Here is a 17,373-nt window from a genome sequence, read left to right on the forward strand (position 1 = left end):
GCACTCAGTGAAGACCATACTTCGACTTTTGATTTTAATCTTCTCCTGGGCTAGAGATAAGAAAGTTACTCTCTTGATGCTGGGCAGCAGCAGGGAGCCACATAAGTGTGTTCCTGGCAGACCCCCTCACTCAGCATACCATGCTCAGCATGATACACCTGCGACCACCAGGGCATCCAACCCTTATTCTCCAGGGCTCTTCTGAGCCTCATCAAAAGAGAGAAATTGATGACCCTGTCATTGCAGCATCTGCCTCATTCAGCAATTAATTTTAGTTTATTGATTCAAATATTCTTGGACCCAGTGTGCTTTCAGCTGTGTATATTAGTGGTGAGAACCCAGAGAGCAGTTCTGTCTTCCCCTTTCTGTACAGTATTTAATAAATTACATGAGATATTCAGCATTTTAGTATAAAATAGATTTTGCATTAGGTAATTTTATCCAGTTATAGGCTAATATGTTTCAAGCACATTTAAGGTAGGGCAGGCTATGTTGTTTAGTGAGTTAGCTGTAGTAAATGCATGTTGACTTACAATGTTTTCAACTTACAATGGGTTTATCAGGATGTAAATTGAGGAAGATCTGAATTTATATCAAATAGCAAGGATAATGCAACTGTGGGAATGGTATGAATGGGAGCTACCATGGAACATTCCCTTCCATGTGTTTGAAATAAACATTAACTTTGAATTCTAACTCTATGGGAAGGGCATACATTACATTTTTTTCAGCTGAGTTAGCACAATGCAGAACTTCCTCAAGAAAATATCCTTGTCATACTGGCTTTTCTGCAAGGTCCCCTAACCAGCCCTGAAAAGACCAGTACCAGGACTGAAGTGCCTTGCTTTCTTGGGAGGTTTCCTTTCCTGACCCTGATGGAAGCCTGCTGGTGTTGTGTTGCAGTTGCCATAGGAGCAGCCTGATGTTGCAAGGGTGACTCCATCACTAAAACAAATACATGCAAAGAACTGAAAAGCAGATTTTAGCCTTCACTACTTCAGACACCAAGGAATGAAAACAATCTGTGCGATTTAAATAAAATAAATCCCAGTGCCCTCTAAGGGAAGTGGGTGTTTACTTTTAGGTTGTAAGCACCACCACCCAGGGTTACTGACAGGCTGAAGGTCCAGATCAGTTTGTACGTGCCTCCGGAGCACTGCGGGTTTACCGCCCTGAGCCAGGTCCAGGGGAAGTGAAGAAACAAACCAGGCGGGCGTGTGGCTTCTCCCCAGAGGCTACCTCGGCTCCCTGACTGCCTGCCCCTGCACCCCGTTAGACACAGCCGAGTTGGCGCTCTCTCTCAGAGTCCTCGCCATCCCTGCGAGAGCCTGGCGTTGGCAATAAGCGGGGCTGGATGGTGTGCTGTGCGGGTATGGCGGTGCGGTCCCGGTAATCACTAACCAGATAGAAGAGGCACGTGGGATGTGCCTATAGTGTTCCGCACCCTGATGGAAACCAGAAGAATCCTAACTTGTGCGTACTAGGTGAGCGCTTGCCAGTCCAGGCAGGTAATTGAGGTCGCACCAGGTTCGCTCCAGCACCACTGCAGCAACGACCTGGACGCAGCTGGCAGGCTGTGCAAACCAGTTAGCCAAGGGGGGCGTTCCAGTGCCTTACCTTGTACAGATGTATTGGAGCACCACAGTTCTGACTTGGTTTTAAAATGTAACATTTTAATCATGTAACGTTATTACTCACTTTTTATAATGATATATACATATTTTTAAACCTTAAGTTTAAAAAGTTAATAGAATGCTTTTTAAGGGCAGAGAGTACAATGGACATTAGGAAATAGAAACTATCAGGGATTTAACAGTAAAGGGAAGAATGTTGAGTTTCTTCTGATGCATTTGGGATTTTAGTATTTCATCTATCTAAATCATACAGATAAATGTGCATAGATAGTAGTAGTTATGAATAGTCTCTTTTTCCCAATCATTTTGTAACAGGGTGGTGCCCAGAAAAAAAGGGGAGGTTCCAGGTTCCCTGCCCCACCCAAAGGAGGGTGGAGCTGAGCAGGGAGGAAAAGCAGCAGGAGAGGATACTGAAGGGGGGAAGCAGGATGGAGATCAAGAAGGAGACCTGGAAGAGGCACAAGGAGCAGAGAGACATGTGAAGAGACTGCGCTTGCCTCTTGGTCCTGGACTCATTGAAACAGATGTGGGTGAGAGACCCGTGGGGAGGTTAACAATGGCAGCTTTTATCTTGATTTTGCTCTTTTCCTCCCAGACTTGTCTGACTGTTTCTAATCCTTTTCAATGGGTCCCCACCCTGAAGGTGCCTTAGACTTGTGGCAGGCTTTCGGGCCTTGCTCTGGGCCAATCCTGTTTGGCTGGAAACTCACCCATGAGGGGGATGGGTAACCTTGGGTGCTTGATTTAGAAACTGTGTTCTTTGTCTTCTGTATTATCCACTAGTTGTATTAAAGTTCCTTTCCATTAAAGGTCTTATATGTTTTGTCTTGATGCAGCAGAGGGCAGAACCTATTTAGAGCAGGCAGGTTTGGGGATTCTGGGGTACGCCTTGCCCTGTGCTGTAACAATCTAACATTGTACTAGCAAATGGTCATATTTGTTTCATTTCTAAGCAGTAAATGGTAATGTTAGGGAACTAAAGTGGGAGAAAATGCAAAGATAGCTCATCTTTTGTCTATAAATTCCCCAAACCTACAACTGTTATAGGGCAGCCGCGATACAAAACGGGGTGCCTGACTGTGGGTCCTCACCCGCACGCTTAAAAGGACTTATCAATGTTCTACTGCAGGCACATGCGAAAGGTTAATAAAAGGTGTATTTACAAGGGAAGGGGAAATGAGGAAATGTACAACTCAGGGAGAAAAATGGGAGACAGTTTTAAATGTGTCCTACTGGATCTGCCGATCTGCAATCCCAAATGGTACTCTGAGAGCTGACCGAGAGCCAGGCCCAGCCGTGAAGCCAGGAGGCGAGAGAACGAGCCCCCCCAAGGCCCACATGTTTGGTTTTTCATACCAACCCTGGCTGCTTAACTCCACCCTCAGGTCCCAGCCACCTTCCCTTTGGTGGTGACGGGATTTGTCTTTCCCAATGTCCTGATGGCTTTGGTCTGGAGTGGGGGTGGAGTCCACAAAGCCTGTATGGGATTAGCTAGAACATCCTTTCCCCCTAACACAAGTACTACAAAGATTAGGGAATATGGAAGTGATGGGGTGACGGGTAAGCAAAATCAACTTTACTGCCTATCACATGGTCTTCTAAAATTCCTAAAATCAATTACAGGGTGCCATTTTCTGACACCAAACATCATGTATTACTTGGCCAAATGCTGTATCACTGTTTAGAGTATGCCTTGATAAAAAAAAATCAAACAAGGACCTCCCTGGTGGTGCAAGGACTTAAGTCTCAGCATTATGAAGCTATCGGCATCCACTTCAACACGAATGCAGCAGACCTCTCCAGTCTCACCCACTACTCCCCTCAGCAGTGTATTTCATTACTCCCTACTCTGCTCTCCACTCTCTCTCGTGAATCCTGTCACCCCTTGCACCTCTGGCCAACACCTCATCTCTTGTATACATAAATAAAATAAAAATTTAAAAACAATAAAATGAAATAATTAAGCAAACACCTAGGTCACTGAAACATTTATTTTAAAATACCTGCACGTTATTCATTGGTATAGAAAATGTTGGACTTTTCTGAGGATGTCCACTGTAGAGGAGTAACCATTCTGCCACCTCAAAATGTGTCTTTTTGACAAAAGGCTAATTTTATAGCAGGGGGTTTGAAAGCTGTGTGCAGGTTGCTTTTGATATTTATATGTAAACTTCTATCTGTAAGGGCCTCTCCCAGGGAACTCTAATCTCCTTATCTCTTATCTGCATGTCTTTTATTTGTTTTCCTAATAAACTCCCTAACTGATGTTCCCCTTTCTTGCCCAACCTCCCCTGTTTTTTAGCAAAGCTACATAACAGGGCCTCTAAAGCCATGTGGGTAAGTTACTCAGCCATACTTGGTCTCCCTTATGTATACAAAAGGTGTACGTGTTATTGTTAAACTCCTTTTTTGTATTTTTCCTCTTATCAATATGTTTGATACTAGTTTATTTACCAGCCTAGAAGAACCCAGAAGAGTACAAGATGATTTCATTTGCACCCTATCACCTCCAACTCAGTACAGCCTATCAGAAGGGGACATACAACAACTAGCTAACTTTTCTGACAAGTTCAGAGTACTACAGCACTGCAGCCTAACAAGCATGAGTAACCTGAGGATTGGCCACTTCTTATTTTGAAATATAATATTTTGAAATATTTTGAAATATCTTCAGTTTCAAATACTCTGGCACTCATGTATTCATACAAGGTCATATAAATAAAATTAAACTGCTAAATGCATGTTCAATTTTTATGAGTCCAATGTAATGGAGCTCAGATGATGGGGTTCAGTGCGTGGGGTTCTTGGGTCCCTCTGAGAAAGAATTCAGCAGATGTTCCATTCATCGGCACACAGCAAATTTACTGAGGAAAGGAGAACAAGAAAGAGAAGCCCCTGCGTAGACACAGGCGGGCAGTCTTAAAAGGCAAGAGCTGCATTTTGCCAGGGCAAGGGGTATTCTTTTATAATGTTCTTTGATGGAATTATTGTGGAAATTATCCCTTTGGGGTCAAATCGGGTTGGTCTTTTAAGACCAATAATCCACTCTGCCCCATCTTTGGCTGATAATCTTTTCTGATCCCACCTTAGATTCCTGGAAACTTCCATAGCCAGGTTTAGTCCAAGATTCATTGATTATCCCTACTCCTACCTCTAGTGTCTGTCTTTGTGAGACCTTCTAAACTAAACTTTTCTACTCTCAGATTCCATCAATTGGAAGTGTTGTAGAGCAACCCTGATACAAAACGGGGTGCCTGACTGTGGGTCCTCACCCGCGCACTTAAAAGGACTTCTCAATGCTCTACTGCAGGCACACACAAAAGGTTAATAAAAGGTTTATTTACAAGGGAAGGGGAAATGAGGAAATGTACAGCTCAGGGAGAAAAGTGGGAGACAAAGTTTTAAGTGCATCCTACCCGATCCGCTGATCAGGAATCCCAAATGGTGCTCTGAGAGCTGGCCGCGAACCAGGAGCCGTGAAGCCAGGAGGCGAGCGATAGCGAGCACCCCAAGGCCCACGTGTTTGGTTTTTATATCCAACCTGGCTGCCCAATTCCATGTTCAGGTCCCAGCCACCCTCCCTTTGGTGGTGACGGGATTTGTCTTTCCCAATGTCTTGATGGCTTTAGTCTGGAGTGGGGGTGGGGTCCACAAAGCCTGTATGGGATTAGCTCAGGACATCATTTCCCCCTAACAGAAGCACACGGACTAGTGGGTAAATTCTAATTTTATTTATTTTATTACTTACACTATTTTCCAGGAGAGACAATTAGTTTAAAAAGAGTTTTGTTTTGGTTTTTTTTACGTTTGCTTGTTTATATCTGCCAAATAGATGTTACCTATCTAGTTATGGCACTAAATTATTCATAAAAAGTTATGTTGCATTTTCTATGTGTCTATTTAGTTATTTAAGATTCTATTGAGTATCAGAGATATGACAAAAACTGTGCTGGTGTGATTTATAATGAGAAATACCTAGCAGGTCTTTCTCCTTGTTCGTGGTATAGAACTCCTAAAACTAGGAATTTCCAGTCTGGAGCACCATAAAGGTGACTTTTCCTATGTTAATGAGGTGAACTTTGGAAAACCCCTAGGTCACCTGGGGAATTCCAAGGTTGGAACTTTCAGTAGTACTGTCCTGACTTCCAGGAAGGGAAGATAGGGTGGCAGTTGTATCAGTCACTGATCAACCAGTGATTTATCAATTATGCCCTCACAATGAAGCCTCCATAAAAACCAAAAGGCCAGGGTTTAGAGAGCATCCAGGTTGGTGAAGCATGACTACATCTGCTACCATGCTGGTCCCCGAACTCATGGGGATGTTGTTCCTTTACTAGGGGACTTACTCTGTGTGTCCCTTCATCTGACCATTCCTCCTAACCCTTTAATATCCTTGGTAATAAACCAGTAATGGTATGAGTAAACTGGTTTCCTGAGTTCTGTGAACTATTCTAGCAAATTAATAGAACTCAAGGAGGGCATTTGGGAATCTCTGATTTAGAGCTAGTTGGTTATCAGTACAGATAACAACCTAGACTTATGATTAGCATCTGAAGTGGGGGACAGTCTTGTCAACTGTGCCCTTGACCTGTGGAACCCGATGCTATCTCCAGATAGATAGTGTCAGGATTGAGCTGTATGGTAGGAAACCCAGCTAATATCAGAGAATTGCTTGGAGGTATGTGGAAAATCTACATATTGGAATTGATGTCAAAATTGCACATACTATTAGCCAGTGGCCAAGGGGTTCCCAAGGACCCCCAAATTTTTATGCTCTAGAGGGATACAGCCACACCATCTATGCACACAAAGGCAAGCAGACTCTTAGAGTGTTAGATATTTAATATAATTAGTTTGTATATAGAGAGAGGAGACGAAAAGGTATTTGTTAGGCAATTAGAACAGGGATGTCAATGCCTAAAGAAAATTAATGGCCAACATACCTAGGACCCCAGAAAAAAATTTACCAAAGCCAACAAAGCCCCAGAAGAGCAAGAAGCTGCAAAAGGGGGAAGAAAACCCCCTACCCCAATCTGTTGATGGGGATGATGATAAGTTATACCCCTGTTGCACAGTTAAAGGGGAAGTGACTTAGAAACTCCTGCTGGATCAATGAATCAACACCCCTGGAGCACCTGCACAGTAAACCCCAGAAAGAGACCGACTGCATGAGCAGTCCCCTGTACCCCATTTAAAATAGGAGTTCCCCACCTCTCCTCACAGTTCTTTCCTGACTGCCCTCTTGGGTCTCTTCTTGAGTCTACTTTCATTCTGTTTCTAACCAACTTTCTTTGCCTATATGTAGTTTTGAACTCTTTCATGTGCATGGTCAAGGACTGAGGAACTCCAAAATCCAAAAACATCTAGAAACCCCCAAACCTGAAAATATTTCTATTAAAATTTCCCATGCCCTCATGAGCAAATTCCCAGCCAAACAGGGTCGCTGGGGGTGGGACTATGGGGCCCAAAAGCTTGCCACAAATCTAAGCTACCTTCTGGAGGGGAACCACAGGAAAGAGGTTCTGAAACAGGTCCTGAAGAGCTGGGACAGAAGGAGATACCACATCAAGATAACAGCTGCCAATGATAGCCTCTCCACGTGTCTCTTCCCCAGTGTCTCTTCCAAGTGACTCCACATGTCTCCTCCAAGCCTTTCCCAGCAGTACAAGTCAAAGCCAGAGAAGCAGGAGAGCTCCAATCACCGTGTGTTCAGCTATACCTCAAGTATGGCTGCTTGACTCCACTCTCCAATTCCCATGCTCAGGAAATCAGAATGGTACTCTGGGAACGGTAGTCCAAGGTACCTACATGTAAGCGGAGGCAGGACCATAAATGCTTTTCCCCCCGCATTTATGGAAATGGCTCTGTAACCAATTCCCAATTGAATTCAGGTGTCATTTCTGATTATCATATTTCAACAACTTAATTATTTTATTAAGAAATTTTATTGATTACTTTAAAATTCTATACAATAATCTGATAATTTTTCTCTTAGTTTATAGCTAATACAAATTCAGGAAGCAGTTAGGTATTAACAAACAATATCTTAACTAGTTGGTACTTCCAATTGGTACTTCCACATTTCCACTTTACATGTACAGAGAGGGTAATAAAACTGTAAATAATTACAGCCAAATAGGGGCCTCCCCTGGTGGCGCAGCAGTTGAGCGCTGACCTGCGAATCTGCCCACAGCCTCTGTAGTGCCGGTTGGATCCCCGGCGGCCAGCCAGGGTCCCACATGGCGCGACAGACCTCTCCCGCCGCATCCACTGCTCCCCTCAGCAGTGTATTTCGTCAGTCTGCCTGTTCTGTTCCCCGCTCTAGTTCTGGTGAATTCTCTCACCCTCCCATGCTTCTGACAGTACCCAGTGCTTGTATAAATAAATAAATCTTTAAAAAAAATAATTACGGCCAAATAGCACTCTAGATGTGCCATTCTGTGCACATAAGTCACATCCTGTCAATATTCTATCAGTGATATGGGCCAAATATCAACAATATATTTATGAATTCTGTATAACTTAATAGACTAGGAACAAGTAAATCTGAAAGATAGGATTTTCATAAAAGGAAGAAAGATCTTCAACATAGACAGAAAGCTTGTTTCTTGCCTTTTACCGTCCCTGCAGTCAGCAGACAGGAGGTCATTTCAGTTATCTTCTGATTGAGTGAAATGACCCTTAGATGCTGTTAGGCACCATATATTCTTAAGAAGTGTAAGGAAGAGGGCCTCCCCTGGTGGCACAGCGGTTGAGTGCTGGGCTGCAAAGCTGCCTCTGCCTGCAGCCTCTGCAGCGCGGGTTCTATCCCTGGCCACTGGCGAGGGTCCCACATGGCGTGACAGACCTCTCCTGCTGTTCCCGCTGCTCTCCTCAGCAGTGTATTTCATGTCTGCCTGTTCTGTTCCCCACTCTGGCTCTGGTGAATTCTCTCACCCTCCCGCGCTTCTGACTGTGCCCAGTGCTTGTATAATTAATTAATTAATTAATTAATTAAAAAAATAAAGAAGTTTAAGGAAGAGAGGTCATTCTTTCATTCTTGTCTTATGTTCAGAAATCAAGGGTCAAGGAAGGCAGAGGGCATAGCACCCACTACCAGATGGCAACAGATTTAGGCAAGCTGGGTTTCATTTCCTTAATTATAAATAAATACATATGCCAGATGAAAAAATACATATATAATTTGGTAACCCAAATGTCCACAGGTATAATAAATTTATGGGTGCAAATTAAGTTCATATTGGTTTTAGTGTTTGAATGTGTTGATTTGTTAGTTCCCACCTACATAGCTACAGGATCTAACTTTTTTTTTTTTAAAGATTTATTTATTTATGCATACAAGAATTGGGCTACAGGCCAGAGGTGTGAGGGAGTGAGAGGATTCACCAGAAACAGAGTGGGGAACAGAACAGGCAGATCTACTGAAATACACTGCTGAGGGGAGCAGCGGGTGAGTCAGGAGAGGTCTGCTGCACCATGTGGGTAGCTCCCTGCCTGGCTGGGAATTTAACTCATCCTGTAGAGGTTACAGATAGATTTGTAGTGCTCTACTTAACCCCTTGAGCCACCAGGGAGCCCCAGCAGGACCTAATTTTCTACATTTAAAGTTCTCCTAGTTTGGAACATGAATGGATAAACAAATATGGTATATACATACAATGAAATGTTATTCAGCCTTAAAAAGGAAAGAAATTCTGGTGCACAATACAATAAGAATGAACCTTAAATGAAATAAAGCAGACATAGGACAAATATTATATAATTCCACTTAGTAGTCAATTCATAGAGACAGTGTAGGAGAGAGGTTACTAGGGGCTGGAAGGAAGGCTCTGGGGAGGTAGTGTTTAATGGATTTAATAGGTATAGCGTCTCAACTTGGGATGATAAAAAAGTTCTGGAGATGGAGAGTTGGTCATCAGTACAGGTAACAACCTGTTACAACCAGTACAGGTGATGTTTGCTCCTCAGTATGAATGAACTTAATGTCACTGGTAACCACCATTTTGTCTCATAACCTAAGACTTTGTTTTTGTTTTGTGCAAACTCATTTTTTATCTTTTGGACTAGGAGAGGGAAAAAAAGTCGTAACTAGATAAACCTTTTCTCTCCCTTCCCCAGGGAAAAGAGCTGAAATAATATTAGCCTAGATTATTAACTTGGAAAGAATCCAGATTAATTTTGAACTGAAATAATCTTCTCATTTCAGAGTTCAAACTTCTCATTTCAGACCTAAGGAAATAGAAGCCTAAGGTTACAGAATTAAATACTAGTCGCTGTCCCATCTGTGCCTTTGATTCTTCAAAATGTTTTTGCCAGTTGGGTATCAGATCTAAATACAGAAGTACAATAGGTAACCCGTTGCCCCCCTAGCAGTATATTTCAGTCAATCTGCCTATTCTGTTCCTCTGTGGCCTATGCCCCAATTCTTGTATGCATAAATAAAATAAATCTTAAAAAAAAAAAAAAAGAGTTGTCTTAGCCTCTCCTTCACCTTCCATATCCAGTTACCTAGGCTGCTGATTTTACTTTGTCAATATTTCTCAAACATGTCCCCTCTTGCTTATCCTGCTCTCATGTAGGGGTCTCATTTCCTACCTGAACTCTTGTATTAGCCTCCTCACAGGCCTCCCTGCCAGCTTCCACACAGCTCCCCAAAGTGATTTATATGAGATGTGTATCTGATGGCATTATTTCCAAGCATTCATTCAGTTCCGTGAATGTTTACTTACACTTTTAGGTTCCAGGCACAGCTTTAAGTACTGAGTGAACAAGACAGATCAGGTTCCTACAATCAAGGAACTTAAATTCTAATAAGAATAATTCAAATAATTCGAAGACATGGTTGGATGCCCCTTCTCTGTCTCACGTCCCATGCCTTCCACTGTCCTCTCTGCATTTATCCCTCCACACATCAGATACTGGCATTTCCTGTCTCAAGGTTTCTGTTCAAATAGTGTTCAGCTTTTTGTGTTTCACCTTAGACAACCACCTGCCTGAAAACCTTTATGTTTTACACTGAAGTAAGTCACTCTTCCCTCTGCTTGTGAGTGTATAACTTATAATAGCACTTCCCACATTCTATTAAAATTATGTGTTTTTATCTGTTTTGTGAAGCTGCAAGTGCTTTGAAGAAGAAGGAATTTTGGCCTTAACAATTTTGTACTTCCAATGTTAAATGCAATTGGAGTTGAAAAGTAGAGTTAGTGGGTAGAAGAAACAATTGGCTGTGATGTTGGTTTAACATATCTAAACATTTAACTTGTCCAATACAAGTGGCATAGGAAGGCTTCCTTACAAGGAAGGTAGAAACAGGGCAAGAAAACTTGGCACAAAAAGAAAAACCTTGCTCCTGGCTAAATTCGTTACTTCCTCATCACTGGCTTGTCTATGAATATGGGATTGACAGAGTGTGACCTTGACTATTAACAAAGGAGGCTACTTGTTCTTCCAGACAACGCTCTGCAAAGCACAAAATCAAACCACTTTATTTTTCTTTCGACCCTTGTCATTTACCTCCCTATCTTGTCCTCTGTGAAAGTTATGTGAATACTGAATGTGGATCTTTGATCTGGTAATAAAGAAATATAACCCCCATGAAAGTCAGGGTGAGGTGCTCTTGTCCAAATTTACATTTTATACTGTTGTTTCAACTATGTGGTTGCTAGGTTCTTTAGTAAGTAATTAGTGAGCAATAGGTAATTAACCAGGAGCAGCATAAAGCCAGGGTGATTATCATCAATCCCTAAATGGAAAGAAAATTGTAAAATGAGATATTCTAATGCAGGAAGAAAATAGAGTGCCTATTTTCTTCATAATTCTGCCATAATCACTAAACCATTAACCAAACAAGACTCTCTGTCTCTAAGCGAGGAGATATGGAAAACTAGAAGTGAACTGAACCAAATAAGCATCAATAGCATAACCAAAAGCCACAATGCACTCATAAGAGGATGGTGCTGGGGTGCAGAAATGGTATCAGGTATCATGTTCCAGGTCATGACAGAAAACTGCAAGTCAAACTTGTTATATGTTATAATCATAAAAAGGATTTATGAGATCATAAAAAGGAAGGTTCAAGGTAAGGAAATGAGCTAATCAGGAAGGGTTATCACTGTAACTGTTAATTTCAAAATCTGGTGACTTAACACAATATAAATTTGTTTCTTCATGCAACTGTTCAGCCCAATGTTCCTAGTCCATTTCTAGGAAGCTATCGGGAAGGTGGTTCCTCAGACTCTGTCCACCATGGTTCTCCATTCAACCAGCAGATAGGGAATTAAAATAGAGGATCATAGTGGTTGGACCAGTTTGCACTCCCACCAGCAATGTAGGAGAGTTCCTTTTTCACCACATCCTCGCCAACATTTGTTGTTGCTTGTTTTTTTCATATGTGCCATTCTCACTGGTGTAAGACAGTATCTCAATGTGGTTTTAATTCTCATTTCCCTGATTATCAGGGATGTTGAACATTTTTTCATATGCCTGTTGGCCATTTGCATTTCCTCTTTGGAGAAATGTCTTTTAAGTTCTGCCCATTTCTTGACTGGATTGTTCATTTTGTTTTTGTTGAGTCATGTGAGTCTCCTACATTGCTGGTGGGAGTGCAAACTGGTCCAACCACTATGGAAAGCTGTGTGGAGATTCTTCAACCTGCTAAAAATGGAGCTACCATATGACCTAGAAATTCTACTACTAGGGATCTACCCAAAGGACACAAAAACATTGATTCAAAAGAACACCTATACACCTATGTTTATTGCAGCACTATTTACAATAGGTAAAACCTGGAAACAACCCAAATGCCCCAAAATAGATGGCTGGATCAAGAAGATGTGACACATATACACAATGGAATATTATTCAGCAATCAAAAAGATAAACTCATGCCATTCGCAGCAATGTGGTTGGAACTAAAAGGAATTATGCTCAGTGAAATAAGCCAGAAGGAAAAAGAAAAATATTGGATGGTTTCACTTATAGCAGGAATATAGGGGAACCCAATAGGACATCAGTATAAAAAAATAATAACAGTACAAAACACAATGAAGCAAAAATGGACAATTATAAATCAGAGACAAACTTCAGGGGAGGAGGACGGAGAGGGATCAGAGGGAGGGAGGGGGAGGGGCACAGGGGACTGAGGTGATGGAGCACAGGTGCATTGGTGGAGGAAACTCTAGGGGGACTATACCTGGGAGGGTGGGAGGAAGCAAATATTGTTTAAAAAGGAACAATGATGTAAAAAATTAAAAAAGATTAATATTAAAAAAATAAAAATACTTAAAAAATGAACAGTGATGTAAAAAATAAAAAATTTAATTAAAAAATTAAAAAAAAAAACAAAATAGAGGATCAGTCATGAGTGAGTGATCAGGCTTGAAAGGTGAAAAATCAGCTTGGTTCACACTCCATCTCACATTCACATTCAACTCGGTCATATGGCCATATTTAATTGCAAGGGAAGCTGGGAAATGTAGTTGAACTATGTGACCAGGAACAAGGGAAATGTTGGTGAATATTTAATTACAGGTGTCTCCCCTTATCTACAGGGATAAGTTCCAAGGCTCTAAGTGTATGCTTGAAACCATGGGTTAGTTAATACAAAGCCCTATATGTATTATGTTTTTTATACATATATATAACTATCTGTGATAAAGTTTAATTTATAAATTCAACACAGTAAGAAATTAACAACAATTTAGTAATAAATACAATAATTATGACATACTAATATAAGATAGTATCTTGTCATGTACTAATATACAATAAAAGTTTTGTGACTGATTTCTCTCTCAAAATATTTTATCGTACACAATATTTTCAGTCTTTAGTTGACCACAGGTAACTGAAAGCTTGAGGAAGACATACAATAAGGTAGCAGGGGCAAGGGTTTGCCCCACACTTTTTTTTTTTAAGTTTAATTCCTCCTTTATTTTTAATTTATTTTTAAAGATTTATTTTATTTATGAATCCAAGAACTGGGGTATAGGCCAGGGCGAAGGGGGTGAGAAAATTCACCAGAGGCATAGTGGGGAGCAAAACAGGCAGATGTACTGAAATACACTGCTGAGGAGAGCAGAGGCAAGACAGGAGAGATGTGCTGCCTCATGTGGAGCAGCTCCCTGGCTGGGTATTGAACTTGTGCTGCAGTGGCTGCTGATAGCTTCATTGTGCTGAGACTTAATCTCTTACGCCACCAGGGAGGCTCCCCATTGTGGTTTTTGCCAGTTGCAATGGGAACTAAATCTTTTCTAGTTTTATCCAACGAGAAATAGAGCACCTCAGTCCCTGCATACTAAGCAAGAGACTGGGTTCTTCACTTTGATTTGATTGCTTGACTAGATGAACTGAGCTAAGGATTGAAATGGGCTGATGGCCTTAGGAACACCACAACACATCTCTTACATTGGGAATGGGGTCAACTTTCCCTGAAATATCTGGAATACATGATAAAAAGTTAAGGATCAGAAAAAAAAAACATATAAATTAGGAAACAGGTACAGATAATAGCAAACTAACAATATTCCCCAAGGGTCCCAGCTCCAGAAAAACTGGGATATCAAAAAGTGATGCCAAGATAGCTAAAGTACCTGCAGGACACCATGGGGGAGATGTGTGACCTGGTTGCTGGAATGTGTGCTTGATAACCTCCTGGACAGTGTAAATGAAACAAGAGCCTGCTCCTGCCAAACCTATACAGAAGCTGAGAAAGTAGAAAGAACAACAGTAACTTGGCCTTGAAACTGAGTACCTGTCTGTGGGCATTTAGATTCTCCTGAGCCTGAGGACATGATGAAGTCCATGGGGAAGAGTGAGCTAGAACGATCACAGAGACTGGAGACAGGAGAACTTGATAGAATTAATATTCCACTATCTTTAATGAGTGTTGTAGAGATTTACCTTAGAATGTGAGCACACAAGTTTCCTCGTTACAAGCTCCAAAACTCTATTCATTACTCTGGTATTGTTAAAGTGGGATCTCCATAATAAGGGGAGGTTCCAGGTTCTTTGCCTCAGCTAGTGAAGGGTGATGCTGAGCAGTGACCAGAAGCTAGAAAAGACCAGAAGACTTAGAAGAGGACAGACAGGAGAAGACTTCGACAAGGCACAGGATGCAGAGAAATATGTGAAGAAGTCCTGCTTGCTTCTCGGCCTTGCACTACGGAATTAGGGGATATGGAGGAGACATGTGGAGTTGAGACATGTAGAGACACTGGAAGAGAAGTGGGTGAGAGATCTGTAGGGAGGCTGACCAGCAGCTGTTGCCTTGATTTGTACTTTTTTAAATCACCTCCCTCTTGATTTATACTTTGATTTTTCTCCTTTCATCCCAGATTTGGCTGACCCCTTCTGCTCCTTTCCTCCAATTCCCTGCCAGAAGGTGCCTTAGACTTGTGGCAAGCTATTGGGTCTCAAGGACCCTGTTTTGGGCCAACCCTGTTTGGCTGGACATTTCCCCACCAGGGGATGGGTAACTGGGTGTTTCGTAAAGAAACTGTTATCCTTTCTTCTCTTCTCTTTCTAGGTACACTATCTTATTAAAGTTCTTTCACACTGAATTTGTTAGGGGGAAAAGGATGTCCTAAAGCTAATCCCATACAGGTTTTGTGGACTCCACCCCCGCTACAGACCAAAGCCATCAGGACATTGGGAAAGACAAATCCCATCACCACCAAAGGGAAGGTTGCTGGAACCTGAGGGTGGAGTTAAGCAGCCAGGTTTGGTATAAAAGCAGACACGTGGGCTTTGGGGGGGTTCCCTTTTGGCTTTCCGCCAGCTCGCCATATCTGGCCAGCTCTTGGAGTGCGATTGGGTTTCCATGTAGGCGGATTGGGTTTCCAGGTCGGCGCATTTAAGACTTTATTTCCCTATTTTCTCCCTGAGTTGTACATTTCCTCATTTCCCTTTCCCTTGTAAATAAACCTTTTATTGACCTTTTGTGTGTGCCTGCAGTGAAGTATTAATAAGTCCCTTTTAAGCGCGGGTGAGGACCCACAGCCAGGCAACCCGTTTTTTATCAGGCCTGCTCCGTAACAAAAGTGTGCTTTGTCTTTATGCAGTGAATGGTAGAACCCATTTAGAGCCTGAATGTTTGGGGATTTTGGGGTGCCCCTCAATCTGTACACTAAAAGGATGAGAGATTTCAAACCTATGATTTCTTCTTCTGGTGCTTTCAGTCTGTTCATCATTTCTAGAGATTGTCTTGTCTTTAATTACAAACTAATTATGTTTTTTGACCCAGGTAGGTCCTTTCCATCACATAAAAATATAAAGAGAACTTTATTTTTAGAGTCCCACACTCCTTGACTTTATGACATTTTTATTCATATTTAATGTCCTTTGTCCTTCAGACTCACAACAGCTAAATCTATTTAAGACCCTCAGATTGCCCTGGTCTTTTTAGTTTTTTACCTTTGGGATTTTGCTGTTATTGATTGGGGGAAAGAATGTTCAGAAAATTTTCCCTGTGAAGTTAATACAAGTGTTTTCAAATCTAGGGCACATTCCTGAAACACCATCTTGCTTTCTGGCCAAACCTGTTCAGTCAAGTTTCCCACTCTTTACTGAGAGCGAAGTTGAGTGTTGACAACCCAGGGGAAGTGGGAGGGAAGGAGGCAAACAGAAGAGGCAGACATCGAGGAACATTATAGTTGTGCTTTGTTCCTCTCTCCCTCTCTCACCACTCCAGCCAGGGGCCCTTTCAAAGTAGAGATCACCATCTTTTAACCCTGTCCAACCTAGAAACTACACAGCTCAAAACAATGCACCAATTCAACAAAACGTTGATTAGGGCTTATCAGATTCCCGACTCTGTTGTTACGTAAAGCATCCCCCAGTGAGAGGATCAAAATGTGGAAACAATTTAAATATCACTCAGTAAGTATATAATGAATATGGGAACAACCACAGAACTATTTTAAAAGATGAAGATCATATATCTTGAGAAGGATACCTGAGATAAATAGCTGAGGGGGAAACGTGCGTGCCTATGCTCTCTGTTTTAATTCTTTCTGAAATATAAATAATGTATTTACAGGGGAGTTAGTGAAGTTTAAGGTTGGAAGTTCCCTCCTGCATGGGTTTCTTCTAGACACTAAACTTAGTTTTGTTTTTCTTGTAAGGAGGGTCTCCAAAAACAGTGTAAAAGTGAGGTACAAAACCCGAATCATACCCCAATGTTTATCTATCCCACAATTATTATGGTCAACTTTTGTTATCTTGGTTTAGTTGACGAATGGAGATTTTATATTTATCTATCAAAAACTGCCAGGTCCTGCTAGTCTTTTAGAGAATCCCTTGTCTCACCCATTATCCCTGCTGACCTTGCCTGAATTTCTATTCCTATCTCTGAGTGAGATGTGCTTTGTAAAGAGAAATCAGTTATTTAAATAGGAGACATCACTACTCCTATGTCCCAGCCAGCCCATAGGACACCTCTATTATCATCTTCCTCTAAGTTTTACTTTTCCCAGTTTTCCAGCTGGCCAGTATCATGATCTTGGAAGCCCTGAACCACCAGGAAAGAAGTCAGTTATGCTGGAGAATCACACAGGAGATCACGTAAGGACAGGAAGAGCTGCAGGATATTCCTACCCCAGCTCTGCCAGTCTCGCCAGCTCGACCACTGTGAGCAAACAGGCTTGGAAATATTCCAACCTCCTGAGAAACCTGTCAGAACCACCCACTGAGCTGCTCCTGAATTGGTAGCTCACAGAAACTGTGGGAGAAAATAAACAGT

Source organism: Talpa europaea, assembly GCF_964194135.1.
Source record: "Talpa europaea genome assembly, chromosome: 4".
Lineage (NCBI taxonomy): Eukaryota > Metazoa > Chordata > Mammalia > Eulipotyphla > Talpidae > Talpa > Talpa europaea.